We start from the raw sequence: 12,380 nt of genomic DNA on the forward strand, positions 1-12,380 counted from the left end.
GAGTTCATTATAGATTCTAGATATTAGTCTTTTGTTGGATGCATACTTTGCTAATACGGTCTCCCTTTTTAACCTAAGACTGTCTGCTTACTTTGTTGACTGTTTCTTTTGCTGTGCAGAAATTCTTTAGTTAGTTAAGTTCCATTTGTCTACTTTTGTCTTTGTTGCATTTGTTTTTGAGGTCTTAGTCATAAATTCTTTCCCCAGGACAATGTCCAGAAGAGTTTTTCCTAGGTTTTCTTCTAGGATTTTTATAGTTTTAGGTCTTACATTTCAATCTTTAGTCCATATTGTTATTTTTTGTATATAATGAGAGATGTGGGTTCCAGTTTCACTCTTCTGCACATAGCTATTTAGTTTTCCCAGTACCATTTGTGTCCTTTCTCTATTACTTATTTTTGTTGACTTTGCCAAAGATAAAGTTGGTTGTAGGTATGTGGCTTTATTTCTGGGTTCTCTATTCTGTTCCATTTGATCTATGTGACTATTTTTGTACCAGTACTGTGCTGTTTTGATTGTTATAGCCTTGTAGTATAGTTTGAAGTGAGGTAACGTGATGGCTTCAGCTCCGTTTCTTTTGCTTAGGATTACTTTGGCTATTTGGGCTCTTTTTTGTTCATATGAACTTTAGGATTTTTTTCTAATTCTGTGAAAAATGACATTGTTAATTTGATGGAAATTATGCTGAATCTCTAGATTGCTTTGGTCAGTATGATAATCACTTTAACACTATTGATTATTCCAATCCATGCACATGGGATGTTTTTCCATTTGTCTGTGTCATCTACAATTTCTTTAATCAGTTTTGTAGTTCTCCTTGTAGAGACCTTCCACATCCTTGGTTAAATGTATTTCTAAGTATTTTATATGTTTTCGTGCCTGTTATAAATGGGATTGAGTTCTTGATTTGGTGTTCAGCTTGAGTGTTTTTGGTGTCCAGAAATGCAACTGATTTTCAGATGTTAATTTTGTATCCTAAAACTTTACTGAAATTGTTTATCAAATCTAAGAGTCTTGAAGGAATCTTTAGGGTTTTCTAGGTATAAAATCATGTCATCAGCAAATAGATAATTTGACTCCCTCTTTTCCAAGTTGGATGACTTTTATTTCTTTCTCTTGCCTGATTTCTCTGGCTAGGACTTCCAATACTATTTTGAATAGGCAGGGTGGGAGTGGACATCCTTGTATTGTTCCAGTTCTTAGGGAAAATAATTTCAACTTTTTTTTATTCTTGATGTTGGCTGGGGGTTTGTCATATATGGGCTCTTACTATTTTGAGGTATGTTCCTTTGATGTCTATTTTGTTGAGGATTTTTGTTTTCATGAAAGGATACTAGATTTTATCAAAGGCCTTTTCTGTATCTATTGGGATGATCATATGGTTTTTGTTTTTAATTCTGTTTATGTGGTGAATCACATTTATTGATTTGCATATATTGAACCATCCTTGCATCCCTAGAATTATCTTTTGATGTGCTATTGGATTCAGTTTGCTGGTATTTTGTTGAGGAACTTTATGTCTATATTTACCAAAGATATTGGCCTGTAGCTTTCTTTCTCTGTTGTGTCTTTGCCAGAGTTTGGTATCAGGATGAAGCTGATTTCATAGAATGAGTTAGGAAGGAATCTCCCCTCCTTGATTTTTGGGAATGGTTTCAATAATATTGGTACCAGCATTTCTTTTTACATTTGATAAAATTTGGCTGTGAATCCATCTTGTCTTGGCCTTTTTTTTTTTTCTATAGTAAAATTTGAAATCACAGAGTCAATTTTATTACTCTTATTGGTCTGTTCAGGATTGATGTTTTTTCCTGATTCATTCTTGGAAGGTTACATGTCTCCAGGAATTTATTAATTTCCTCCGGATTTTCTAGTTTGTGTGCACGGAAATGTTCATAGTAGTCTCTGATGATCTTTTTTTCTTTCTGTGCAATTGTAATGTCATTTTTATTATTTCTGATTCTGTTTATTTAAATCTTGTCTCTTTTTTAAATTGGTTAATCTAGGTAGTGGTCTATCAATTTTGTTTACCCTTTCAAAGAACCAATTTCATTTTATTGATCCTTGGTATAATTTTTTTTTGTCTCAATGTCATTAAGTTCTGTTCCAATCTTTGTTAGTTCTTTTATTCTGCTAGCTTTGGGTTTATTCTTATTTTTATAGTTTCTTGACACGTGGTGTTACGTTGCTAATTTGAGATCTTTCTTTTTGATGAAGGCATGAAATGTTATAGTGCTCCCTCTTAATACTGCTTTTTCTGTGTCCCAGAGGTTTTGGTATGTTGTGTCTCTATTTTCATTTGTTTCAAAAATATTTTGATTTCTGTCTTAATTTCATTGTTTACCGAAAACTCTTTCAGGAGCAGTTGTTTAGTTCCCAAGTACCTTTGTGATTTTGAGAATTCCTTTTGGTAATGATATCTGATTTTAATCCATTGTGATCTGAGAAGATACTTGATATGATTTCATTTTTTTGAATTTATTGAGACTTGCTTTATGGTTAAGGATATGGTCAATTTTACGGAATGTTTTATATGCAGATAAGAAAAATATATATTCTTCAGTTGCTGGGTAGTATGTTCTGTAGATGTTTATTAGGTCCATTTGATCAAGAGTCCAGTATAAATCCAGAGTTTGTTTGTTTTCTGCCTTGACGATCTATCTAGTACTGTCAGTGGAATGTTGAAGTCCCTCACTACTTTTGCATGGCTGTCTATATCTTTTCTTAGGTCTAGTAGAATTTGTTTTATAAATCTGGGTGCTCCAGTGTTGGGTGTGTATATATTTAAGATAGTTAAGTCTTCTTTTCTAGTTAAATTCTGTTTTATCTAAGAATAGCAATTCCCTACATTTTTTATTTTTCATTTGAGTGATAAAACGTTTTTCATCCCTTTACTTTGATACTGTGGGTGTCTTTATACATTAAGTGGGTGTCTCATAGGCAGCAGATGGTTGGGTCTAATTTTTTTAATCCAATTTGCCAATGCGTATCTTTTTTTTTTTTTTTTTTTGAGACAGAGTCTTGCTCTGTTGCCCAGGCTGGAGTGCAGTGGCACGATCTCGGTTCACTGCAAGCTCTGCCTCCCAGGTTCATGCCATTCTCCTGCCTCAGCCTCCTGAGTAGCTGGGACTACAGGCGCCCATCACCTCACCTGGCTAATTTTTTGTATTTTTAGTAGAGAGGGGGTTTCACCGTGTTAGCCAGGATGATCTCCATCTCCCGACCTCGTGATCTGCCCGCTTTGGCCTCCCAAGCCAATGTGTATCTTTTAAGTGGAATAATTAGGCTGTTTACATCCAGTGCTAATATTGACATGTGAGGTTTGTTCCTTTGTAGTGTTGTTAGCTAGTTGCTTTGTAGTCTCAACTGTATAACTGTTTTACAGGATCTGTGAACTTTGCACTTATGTGTGCTTTTATGGTGGTGAGTATTGTCTTTTTGTTTCTGTTTAGAACTAATTTGAGCATTTATTGTAGGCTAGGTCTAGTGGTGATGAATTCCCTTAGCATTTACTTGTCTGGGAAAGACTTTATTTCTCTTTTGTTTATGAAACTCAGTTTATTAGGATATAAAATTTTTGATTGGCATTTTTTTCTTTAAGAAGGCTAAAGATAGGCCCTCAATGTATTCTGATGTGTAAAACTTCTCCTGAGAAGTCTGCTGTTAGTCTGATGTGATTTTCTTTAGAGGTGATTTGACCTTTTTATCTAGCTGCCTTTAAGATTTTTTCTTTAGCATTGACCTTGGATGGTCTGATGTCTGTATGCCTCGGTGAGATATTCATCTTATATAGTATTTGCAGGTGTTTTCTGAAATTCTTAACTGGATGTCTACCTCTCTAGCAAGATCAGATACATTTTCTTGAATTATTGCCTCAAATATCTTTTCCAAATTGCTTACTTTTTCTTCTTCTCCTGTCTCAGAAATGCCTATAAGTCATAGGTTTTGTCACTTTTACATAATTCCATATTTCTTGAAGGCTTTGTTCATTAAAAAAAAATATATATATATATTTCTTTATCTGACTGGGTTAATTAAAAGGACTGGTCTTCAAGCTCTGAAATTCTTCTGCTTGATCTAGCCTATTGTTAAAGCTTTCAACTGTATTTTGAAATTACTTTAGCCAATTTTTTATTTCTAGAAATTTTGTTTGTTTTTAAATATAACCACCTCAGTTGGGTGTGGTGGCTAATGCCTATAATCCCAGCACTTTGGGGGTCCCAGGCAGGCAGATCAGTTGAGTTTAGGAGTTAAAGACCAGACTGGCCAACATGGTGAAACTCTGTCTCTACTAAACCTACAAAAACTAGTCAGGCGTGGTAGCAAGCACCTGTAATCCTAGCTACTAGGGAGGTGGAGACAGGAGAATTGCTTGAATCCAGGAGGCAGAGGTTGCATTGAGCTGAGATTGTGCCACTGCACTCCATCCTGGATGACAGAGCAAGACCCTGTCTCAAATATAAATATATATATGAATATATATGTTGAATTGTTTTTCTGATTTCTTTATGTTTGTTTTCAACTTTCTCTTGGATCTCATTGATCTCATTGAACTCTTCCTTACAGTCCATATGTTGAGTCCTCTATCTGTCATTTCAGAATTTTCATGTTGGTAAGGATCCATTGCTAGAAAGCTAGTGTGATCCTTTGTGTCAGAACTGTCTTTTTGTACTGCTAGAGTTCTTGTGGTGATGCCTTCTCAACTAAAGAAACTGTTGCTTCCTACTTTTGAATTTGCTATTGTTTGGCTAAGACGTTTTTAAAAATTTATTTTTCCCTGGAAGGTATGACTGAGTTGTATATTGTGTATGACCATTTGGTTTCATTTCTGGGTGCTTTCAGGGGACCAAGTCTCTGTATGGGTTCCTTGGTTATGGATAGCTTTTATGCGGTGGTTTTTTCAAATGCTGCTTGTTGGAGTGAGGTATTGGGTCTATAACACACTATATCGATGCATACTGACACACTGTCTTCTGCAGGGCTGGGAGTGTGGAGGTCTTAGGAAGCTTGTCTCCTGTGCTAGCGCTGTGCCCTTCTGGCAGGCTTTTTATTTGCTGGTGCAGTTTGGTCTCCATGCCAGTAGGTGGCACTAAAGAGTAAGAGCTGGCTAGCCCTTGGTAGCCTGGTGGTGAGCGGAGGAATCTGCCCTTACAGGCACTGGAGTTGGGGTGAAGGGGTGGTGGGGAAGTTGTGTTGGGATATGTGGAGGTCTTGGGGCTAGAGGCAGGAGTAGGGGGCCGCACCAGCTCTTTGCCTTGGACAGGCAAGAACACAATCTGTTTCCCTATCATGCTTCTCTCAGAGGGCTCAAGACCTTCCATTTGTATAGACATTGTCCTTTAGCTTCTGGCTACAGTGTGAGTGAGGTCTGCAGTAATGCTCCTCTGGTGGCTACCACTGAAATGGGCTTGGGACAGAGCCTCTTCCCCCAGTCTAAGGCAGACAGTTCTGCAGCTTATCTGCCATCCATTTCCGGGGTGCTGCCACTCTGTATAGGAAGAAAGAGATAGGTCCTGCCCTTCATACAAGCCTGGGTATCATGGGCTCACTTTTAACAGGGGTACAGTTGCTGCAAAGAGCCCTGGAAAGGCTCTCTCTAAGTGCACTCACGCCAGTCCCCATCAAGGAAAGCCTCTGCTGTGACTGCAATGGTGGACGGGGGAGCGGAAGATGACTCCCTCTCCATGTTTGTCCCTGGTCCGTGGTGCTGCCCCTTTAGCAACTGGCATCACACCAGTGTGTTCTCTCTTTTTTTTTTTTTTTTTTACCAAGGAGATCTTGTACTTTCCCTTCCCCTCTCCTCCCTGGTTTATTGTGTTACAACATGTAGAGAACTGGCTATCCTTGCAGCAAGACAGCACAATGTGACTCCCATTAAATAAAAACAATGCTCCCTGCTTACAGTTGTTGGGGTCCACGTGTTTCCTAAACAAAGGAATGAACACACAAGACAACACAAGACAAGACAAACATGGCGGCTGCCCCAACGACACGCTCCGCTTTATTTTATACAGTCGTTTGTGGAATGTTACCAAGTCACAAGACACATTGTTGTTTTTCTGACCTTTCCCTGACTTTCTGGATTTTCAAGATGTTTACACATAAACAAGCCCCCAGGGTCTGCTGCTTGCAGCTGGCTCCTTTGTCCTCCCTTTTTGCAGGGAAGGAACACCCTGCTTCATTTGCAAGAGCAGGACTTATCGGAACGTCTCCTTTGCGAGCACGTAGTCCTCTACAACAGTGGTAGGGGATTCTGGCCACTTCTATACTTTAAGCCCAGGCTTCTGGGTCTTTTCTGACAAAGAGACCCATAGATGTCCCAAAGGTGATTAGAACAAAGTAAGAGGAGGCCTCTTAAAAAGATTTTTTAAAAAATCAAGAGATTAGAATTTTCTGGGTTAGAATCCCCCAAAGATACTGTATATGAAGCCCTTGCCTCTGTGTTAGGTACACACACACACACATACACATACACACAATTAATGACTCTATTCTTAAATATTTAACTATTTAGTATTTACTATTAAAGAGTAAACATTGGATTACTTCTAGTATTATTAGTTTTATCCTCTGCTGTTATCTATACAGAACGGTATAAATGATCCGGTGGAAAAGCCTCACAACTCATTGTTTGGCCACTGAAGGCAAATCTGCTTCCTCTAAGAGTACATGTCCCTTTTCAACTGGCTTTCTTTTCTTTTTTAACTTGTTTACTTTTTATTCCAGAGAGAAACTGAAGAGCCTTTCAACAGTTGCTGTCCCATCAAGGAGTTTAAGCTTGCCAGTCTGTCATGTGCATCAGAACCAAAATGCAATTACTCTTTGCTGTGTGTGTGTGTGTATGTGTCCGGCATCCTAGGTACCAGACAACTTCAGTGACTTGCTCCAAGGTCACACCCACTAGCAGTGGGTGATGGGGCTGGGATGTAAAATCAAGACATGTTTAACTCCAGATCACACATTCTTCTTATTGGCACTTTGCTGCCATGAAGCCTCTAATCCACTATGAAAACCACATGTAATAGAAGTAATGGGGACTCCAGGAGTTACCACCCACTTCTCTGCACCACATGGGGCTAGGTCATCTTACCTCTTCCCCAAGTCACTTGGATGAGTTTTCTGTGGCCAGACTACTGACTCCAGAGGTTAGGAGTTCTTTTTCCCACGGGTAGAAAATGAGCAGCAAACAACATGGGTGCTATCTGCCAATGGAGACTTACTCCCAAGCTCTCCTTTTGCTGAATCTTGGCTAAAGCATACAAATAAGAGTCAGGTTCAAGGAAATGGGATGCATGGTAATGATTCATACCTGAACACAAACAGCACTCCACCCTCCCTCCCGTCGGGTCCACTTTAGGTGAGGAAGCGCATCAGCTCTCAGGTTAAGATCTGGCTATAATACTACAGTGGTGCCAGGGGAAGTCAGAAAATTCCCAGCTAACATGCCAGGAAGCCCAGGATAGGCAGTGTGACTTGCCCAAGGTCGCAAAGGGACACGGTGAGGTAACATCTTAACTTTCCTCTTATTCTGTCTCCCTCTTTTATTCCCCAAGACCCATCGTTTTAGAAGCAGCAAAGGGCAAAGGTCTGGTAGAGGGAAGTGGGTGGACTTACCCTTTATGTTGACATTTAGAATACCACCCACACTGGACCTCCTAACCACACCAGACCTCCCAACCCTGATGCTTTTTCTTCACTATATGTGGCTCCCAGAGAGAGAAAATGGAGGTGACAGGTTCCTTCTCCACCTCTCCCTCCTTCTTTCTTTCCTTGCATATTCTTGAGCTCTGTGATTAATCTCCAGCATGCGAAATAACTGACCTTTAGCCAGAGGCTCCTCTTGCAGGTTGAGAGGGTTTGGCTGCAGGTGGTACTGTTGTATCTATCATCTTCATCTGTTTCATAAAGACCCTTTTAAGTTTTGCATGATTCTATTCAAAAACACCTCTTGGCATTTAGAGATCATTTCACATTGAGAGAGGCCACTTCTCTCTGGTCTTGGGAGGCCAGGAAGACCGGCCTGGGGGAGGTTTGGGAGCTGGGAGTATTAACGGTATTTGTGTGCACTTTGGGATTCAGTCTCTCTATGCCTTGTAAATGTTTACAATTTTTCTTTCCTTTTTTTTCCCCCTAAAGGTCCATCCCATGAGTCTTGCAGGGTATAGGAGGCGTGGGTAGTGATGGTGCAGAAATGGGCTTCACGTGCAATGGGCCTTGAGCAGTGTGCTCTTCTTTAGCAGGGATGTGACAGGCAGTGGCATCAGATCCCATTTTCCGGCCTTGTGCAGAACTCGTGCTGCTGCCCTGCCAAGCCAGGCAAAGGACTTGAAGGCCCTATTTCCTGGGTCCACGTGAGTCAGGAAAACCTTCCTGTGTCAGCCATTGGATAATTACAATAAAAGGGGTCTTGATCCCTTCACTGCTGTCAAACAGCAGGTTCCTCCCTGCCCTCAAAGTCGGCCGGGTCACTCCACTGAGAGCCCTGTATCACCAGGGGCAGGCCTCTGCTGTCCTGCTCACCCAACCGCCCCTGTTCGGGATGTCTTTATGAGTCCTGAATCACCATTCCTGTTTACTTCCAAACTCCTCCTCAGGAACCAGCCATCTTCGTCCAGATTGCCTGAATGCAACGAAACAATATATGGAAACCATCCACTTTGCTGTGGCTTACAATCATGGGAACAGCCACAAAATAATATTTCTCTGGTACTGCCCCCTGCCGCTCTGTGGGGCTCCAGCCCTCCCCAGCGTTCTCTCAAATAGTCCCAAGAGTCCCCTGACAGTGACTCTTTCATGAATTACTCATTGTTTTCCTCTTTTGCTGCTCATCTGGGTGAGGGTTCCAAGCTGCTGCCAATCTCCAAACTGACAGGTAGGCCATGGAAGATGCCAGAAGGTCTTGTGGCTGAAGATTAGCTACAGACACCTAGCTAAGGCCCAGGGAGGTGCTTGTGCCAAAGGCATTTACAGCATCACTATTAAGCCTGCTGCTGTTGCTGCTCACACTGCCTTGAGTCACCAGGGAGAGGTCACATATTTTCTGTATGTGTGTCAGTAAGACTCAGGAGTGGCTATTTCTAGTCATTTACATTTTGGTGACTGTCTTTATAACTCAAACTTTCACTTTTGTTTTCATAGGTTGGACCTTGGAAGAACCAAGGAGAGGAGAAGCCTCAAGCCCTCTGTAGTGAAGAGCCAGGAGAAGGGACATGCAGGGGCTCAGAGTCTTTCCGGTCTCCACTGGGGAGGGAAGAAACGGGGAATGAGATAATTGGGTCCAAATCACAGTCCCCACAAAAAACTCACTGCAGGTTATCAAATTTGAACTCAAAGACTTAGACCTGCCAATATAGGGACAGAGAATGTTGAGGTCACTCAGCCTAACCTTCCACACAAAGCCCTGATTGCGTCTGTAGCAATCCAGATGGATATTTCTCTAGCTGTTTGCACATTTCCAACCTGAGTGAGAAAGGTCTGGAATGGAATTCCATATTCCTGCTGTGGCACCCCCACACTTGCATGCCAAGTTCTCCTTGGTTTACGTAAAATAGAAAGCATTGTCTCCCACCACATACTCTGGGGCCCCAGGAATGTGTTTTGGGAAAGTCTTTACCTCCTAATGCCTGCTAGCTAACACATGGCCATCTCTGGGAGTTGAAACTTTCTGGTAGTTACCATTGCCAAGCTTCCAGCTTTATCAGCTGCTGAGTGCATGGAGGCTGGCACGTCACTGAACTGACAGAGGGGAATAAAAGAGAAATGAGGTTACGAGGATAAAAGGCACAAAATATGCACCTGCCAAGAGGTTGGATGGAGGCAGCAACAGTCAGGGTGGTTTCAAACTTAGTGTTCAATCTTCTAAAGGACATTTGGGTTTCAACCGAAGGGATAATGTGGACATTTCATTCATTTACCCCTTCACCCAACACATATTTACTGAATGCCTACTGTATGCTGGGCGTGTTTCTCCATGGTGGAGATTCAGAGAGAGAGGTAAGACATTGTTTCTCACCAAAGGACCTCACTATCTAGTGAGAGTAAAACTATGAAGCTGATCAATGTTACAGGATGTGGCCAGTGCAATGAGAGAGGGATGCCAAGTGTTGGGGTAGAGGTCACACGCAGATGAAGGAGGCAGGAGCCATGGCAGGCTTCAGAAAGAGGCCTTGCAGCAGCTGGCTTAGGAGTATGGGTAGGTGAGGGTTCCAGGCACAGTGGAACCATAAGCAAAAGCACAGAGATGTAGCAGTGAACTATGAGCCATGGGGTGCTGTTATAACGGAAAGCCCAAGATGAGGGAGTGAGGGTAGCCAGGCCCATCGCCACGCAAATACCATGTTGAGGAACTTGGACTTTATCCTGCAGGCCATGAGGCAGCACTGAAGTTTCGTGAGGAAGGGTGAGGCCAAAGAGGGGAGTCCCACGAAAACTTGGTCTAGGACCACAAACACAGAGACAAATTGTGACTGTATAAAGAGCTTCCAGTCCTGTCAGGGAGGAAAGCAAGAGTTCATACATACGATTGGGTGCAAGAGACTTCTTTGCCCAGCTAGAAAACAGCTTCTCAGAGATGCAAACCTAGTTATTTTGAACTTTGACTCAGTGGCTTCTGTTTCTCAGAAACAAATTCTACAAAGTTTTCTGGGGTTTTTTTAGCTGTGGATTTGAGACAGGAGCTGCTAGCACATTTCAGTTCTCATTTCATCAACAACTATATACATGCTCATCAGTTACTGTCTACAAGCCCTTTCTTCTTTCCTCCCTTTCTCTCTTTCCTCTCCTTACCCCTCCTTCTCTCCCTTCCTTTCATATTGACTGACTGCCCATTCATCAATGTGAGCAAAAACTCATTAGTAATTCTTTCCACCAAGGGAACCCCTGACTTTTTAGAGGTTTCTCTATGTCATTCCTACTTAGGCAAGGCCAAACAGACTGGGCTCCTTCATAAGAAAAGAAGTGAATGGGATGAAGAGTGAAAATATGCCCGAGGGTGGGAGCTAGTCCTCCTCTTTATAGAGTTTGTTTGTGAGGAAAAATGTGGGACATTTCTGTGGCGTAGACCATCAATCAAGTAGGTAACCAGGAGGTAGATGTCGAATCTTGACTCTTCTCCCAACACAGTGTCCGCTGCCATTAATTGACAGAGTGGTCTTCCAAAGAAAACATCGATTTGGTTAACAATAGCAGAGAGGCTCCCACGCTGGAACAGTAAGGTTGCTTCTCAATGTCAGCCTTTCATTTTGCCTCGCTTTGGCCTCCAAATTGCAGCTTTATTCTTTTCTCTTTTGTCAGGTGCATGCATGGGGTTTAGGTGTGTCAGAGGTATTTGCCTGCCACGGCAGATCCTGGAAAGCAGAGTCCCATCATGTTATCATGTTAGCTTAAAAGAACCTTAGAGATGAGCTTTGCAGTCATTCAACAATTTTTTTTTTTTAAGAAAATATTTGTTTGCTAAGCTGTGTGTTAACTTCTGGCCCTGGCCCTCAGGTGAACAAAGAATAAGGCACAGTGTTCTATGTGTCCAGCCCCAGGTTTGCCCAGTTTGGGACTATTGAGGACACTGACAGAGAATATAGCTTTGAATATAAAAAACAACAGTTATTCTTCTGAGAAAGAAAACTCATATTTATTGAGTGTCTATAGGTGCCAGCAAGTATGAAGCACTTGGCATATATTAGCTTGGTTTATACTCATAACCATTCTGTGAGGTAAGGATGATTATTCTTATTGTATGGAAGAGAAAATACATGCCAAACAAGGGAATTTTCCCAAAGTTACAAAGCCAGTAAGTGCCAAAGTCATGATTCAAACTCAAACCAGCTCTCTCCAAAGTCAACACCCCTGAGGCACGAGAGAAATACATCAGGATCCTAGAAAGAAGAAAAATGCCAAGGTGGAGAGAAGGGCAATTGAGAAGTCTCACAAATGTCCGAATACGAATATGAGTAGAAGGAGGAAAGGACCATCACAAAATAGAATAAGCACAAAACATCTTATTTTCCTATACCCAACCTCCTCCCCCCCGCTTTTTTTTATTAGGACTCATAAAATTCAATAGTTATCTGGCTCAGTAGTATTTCCCTTCTAAATGTTAAGTTTCATTTCTGGTCTTTATAAGACCAGAAACACATGAGACTTCTTCACCATTAGGCTGAGCCCATTGCATTTTTCAGAGATTCCACAAAATTTTCTGAGCATTTCAGCTATCTACAGTGATGAGGGAATTTTGTGCACTCCACATTGCTTTCTGGTACTAGTGCCATAGACATTCAGCACTCACTACAGCAACTCTCTGGGAGCTCGGAGATACTTTTCTGAAGGTTAATCTTGATCACAGACTTTCACTCACATCACTCACTGACTTTTGAAATGAAAAATCC

The sequence above is a fragment of the Trachypithecus francoisi genome, unplaced genomic scaffold (genome assembly GCF_009764315.1).
Source record: "Trachypithecus francoisi isolate TF-2019V2 unplaced genomic scaffold, Tfra_2.0 Lachesis_group3, whole genome shotgun sequence".
NCBI lineage: Eukaryota > Metazoa > Chordata > Mammalia > Primates > Cercopithecidae > Trachypithecus > Trachypithecus francoisi.